Raw genomic sequence first — 4,426 nt, 5'->3', positions numbered from 1 at the left:
TAAAATAGTTTTGTTTAAAAAAAAAACATCACAAAATTTTGACAAACTAACTGACTTAAAAAGTCACTTTAGTGACGGTTCATTATTATGGATACAGAGAAAAAATAAGGGTGCGCTAAATTTTTAGATATGGTATAAATATACCTTACCGCTATTTGTCTGCCATTACTGGATATCGCACAGGTTCCCGTAAAAATTTGACATCATAAAACAAAATATCTGACACCACACTGGAAAAGTGATTGTTGTATGCTTCAAAAGTTCAAGAGGCCGGGTCAGCCAAGATTAGCAATATAGGTGTATTGTGTTCCAAAGTTGGTGTCATTTTTATCATACGATCCGTCATGACATAGAAATATTATTTGTTTACAATGAGGCCATATATATTTACATGATAAGTGTAAATAAGTTCAGCTTTGGTTGATATGGTAAAAATAATTTTGTTAAAACGACTCAGTCTGATACATGTATATCGAAACTACTGAAATTTGTTTATAATTCAATATTTTGAATAAAAAGAAGACTCTAAATTGATGTGAGAATTTTTTTTAGCCAATGTGTTACAATATTGCTGACATTTGAATTATACAATCCATCGTGATATGTAACTACATGTATAAGTGATTTACTATGCGGCTATATATATATATAATGTAAATCTTAATATATATATATATATTAAGATTTACATTATAAAGTGTAAATATGGTCAGTTTTGGTGGTTGCTGTCACATATGGTCAGTTTTGGTTGATGCGGTCAAATATGGTCAGTTTTCATTGTTTTGGTTGATGCGGACAAATAATTTTGTTATATCCATGAGTCAGTCTGAGATATCAAAACTACTGAAATTAGTTTACGATTCAAAATTTTGATTAAAAAGAGGACATGCTGGCACTTTAAACTGATGTGAGCATAATTTTGTTTTCCAATGTTGCTTTCCTTTATCATGTTTATATTGAACAATCCATCCTGATATGAAAATATAAGCACGCGCAATATAAAATTCTACTTGGAACAATATTCCCCAATATTCATGCAATAACCCTATGATATCGATCATTTGTATTATAATGATTATACACTCCATCCTTACATAAAAATATTACAGATTTACTATGCGACTATAAGAGTTGTATAAAAAAAGAGCAAGTATGGTCAGTTTTGGTTGATGTGGTCAAATATGGTCAGTTTTGGTTGATGCTGTCAAATGTGGTCAGTTTTGATTGATACAGACAAATAATTTTGTAACATGAGTCAGTCTTGAGGTATGAAAACTACTGATATTTGTTTCTGATGCGATATTTTGAATAAAAATAGGAAATGCTGGCACCCTCAATTAATGCGGAAAAAAAAATTTGTGGTCATTGATTTCCAATATTGCAGTTATTTATATACTACAGTCCCTCTCGAACTAAAATTATAACTGAATTGCTGTGCAGCTATATAGATTTACATAATAAAAAGCAAATATGGTAAGTTTTGGTTGATGCAGTCAAAAGATTTTATTACACGACTCAGTCTGAAGTATAAAAACTACTGATATTTGTTTATGATTCAATATTTTGAATAAAACAAGGACATGCTCATTGAAGGATCAAGGAGAGGGGGTCCAGGGGTTGGAACCCCACTTTTCTTTTAACATCAATGCATATGAATGGGAGCATATAGTTGGACCCCAGCCTGGATCTAGCTGCCCCTGCATGCTGGCACTATAAATTGATGTGAACATTTACATTTTTTTCCAAAATTGCTGTTACTTGTATATTACAGTCCTTCTAGACCTAAAATTAAAACTGAAGTACTGTGCACCTATATAGATTTGCAGAAAGAAAAAGCAAATAAAGGCAGTTTAGATTGATGCGGTCAAAAGATTTTTGTTAAACAGGTCGTCCGAGGTATGAATACTACTCGTAAACAGATATTATATTGGTTATTGAGGTCCGATAATTTTGTTATGTGATAATGAGCCATCCTGACTACCGGAATAACAAATGTAAAACAATTCAAATAATAAATTTTTGTAACACATCAACAATAGAAAATCACTGAATTACATGCTCCTGACTTGGAACAGGCACATCTATGCAGAATATGGCAGGGTTAACAGGTTAAACATGTTCTCTAAGGCAGCAACCATTTGATTTTCTGGGGGGTGGGGGCTATGGGTTTTTTTCTGTACAAACTTTTTTTTTCGACTTCGGCAAAGAACAATCTATTTTTTTTAGCGACAAACCGAAAACAATTTTTTTCTTTAAATTTTAGCATTACATATAGTGGCAGCTGGGGATGAAACAAACATTTTTTTTTTCTCAGGGTCCAAAACAAATTATTTTTTTTTCACCAAAAACTGGAAACAAACTTTGTTTTCCAAAAAAAAACCATAGCCCCCCCCCGCAGAAAATCAAATGGTTGCTGCCTAATTCTTGCCGATTATAAATACGAAATAAAACCGGCAAAATAGCAAACTCTGTATAATTTAAATCGCTTTTTTACCCAACCCTTTATATTAAGGCAAAGTGTTCTTAAAACTGATAAATCAACTCTAGCCGTAGAATTTATAAATCAATTTTAGCCGCTGAATTTATAAATCAATTTAAGCCGTAGAATTTATAAATCAATTCTGGCCGTAAAATTTATCAAAATCAATTTTAGCCGTAGAATTTGTAAATCAATGTTAGCCGTAGAATTTATAAATCAATTTTAGCCGTAGAATTTATAAATCAATTCTGGCCGTAGAATTTATAAAAATCAATTCTAGCCGTAGAATTAGAAAACAATTCTAACCGTAGAACTGTTCTAGAAGTAGAACTGACCAAATATCTGGTCAGTTCTAGCTAGAACTGTCAGGATCAGTTCTAGGGTAGAACTGTCAGGTTTAGTTCTAGGTAGAACTGTCCAAATCAGTTCTAGCTAGAACAGTTCTAACATAGAACTGACTAAAAGGTGTCAGGCTGACAGTTCTACGTACTGTTCTAAAACAGTTCTCCTGACAGATTTAATGAGAGGTTAGAAGTGATCCCCACTGTAGTTCGTTTCTGCGTATGTTGCATTCTCCGTTTTTTTCTTCACCTCAGTGTTTCTGTTGTTTCGTTGTTATCCTCTTATAGTTGATGTGTTTCCCTCGGTTTTAGTTTAATACACGGATTTGTTTTTGTTTTAATCGATTTGTGACTTTCGAACAGCGGTATTCTACTGTTGGCTTTATAAAACAGCAACTCTGAGACCCTGTCATGTTTGTTAAAAACAAATTTAAATTATAATCTATATAAAGTTCAAATTTGTCAGTGTATGTTTTACTTTTGAGTATGAAAGTGGCTTTGGTATCTTTCGCTTCTCTTTTAGACCTAGCGATAAAACATTGTTTAGTTAAGTATTGTAAGTTAGTGTCATTTGGGTTTTCATTTTGAGTGAGGAAATATCTATTTATCTAATTAAGGTTAAAGTTTGGAAGTAATACATATATTAGATATATTTAACTGTCCAAGATTTACTATAATTCAAGTGTTTAGACGTTTGTGTTAATGGATTTTTTAAAATGAGTTAATATCCAAAGTCAGTGTTGTAACAATGATTACTATCAAGCATTTAATCTAAAGATTTAAATACCTACTCTACTGGACACAGACATGCTCTCATTCGTTTGATATGTTTGAGCTTTTCATTTTGCCATTGAGTAGGGACTTTCTGTTTTATTTTTTTATTTTTTATTTTCTAAAATGTAACGGTCAAGTAGAGACTGTTCAACACTCTTGATTGTCTGGGCGACTGACGATTTGTTGATGTCATGTTGATTTTTGTATTTACTAAGTGTCAAAGTATATGGTGTTTTGTTATATAATGCTATATGGAACTGAACTCATCATCGACATGTTATCGCAGTCTTAGATCTAAACGCACCATAAAAGTCCTCTAATTAAATATGGTTAAAGAAGAAAAAACGTCTATAGTTAGGTACTGTGCCCTATTGTGAAATTTTTGACGGAATTTGAATTCGCAAGATAGGATAACATACATAGCGGGAGAGGCTTATCGATTGTGTCGTATTCCCAATTGTGATATTTTGACTATATGTGAATTCATACAGAAGATGATGTATGCATATCAGGAGACTCTTTCCTTGTCGCACACATAGTTTTTCCCCTTTTATAGCTCATTCACCCTCCCCCTTTTCCATAATTTGGGTTGTTGCTTTAATTTATGTTTTCTCAACTGATCTTGACATTTCAACTTCGATTACTACTGCCGTCTTTATTAACCTTGTCGGTGCACTTTTCAATCTATAACTTGAAGCAGTGTGTTTACCACAGGTTTTTGTTTTCTTCCGTTGTAGTAACCATCAATACATCTTGATAAAAAAATGTTTCTTCAAAAGGTTGTGAACGTAGACCATAAGATGAATATCATAATATGCAATAATCATAATAG

The sequence above is a fragment of the Mytilus edulis genome, chromosome 7 (assembly GCF_963676685.1).
Source record: "Mytilus edulis chromosome 7, xbMytEdul2.2, whole genome shotgun sequence".
Classification (NCBI taxonomy): Eukaryota; Metazoa; Mollusca; class Bivalvia; order Mytilida; family Mytilidae; genus Mytilus; species Mytilus edulis.
This window is presented reverse-complemented; position numbering follows the sequence as displayed.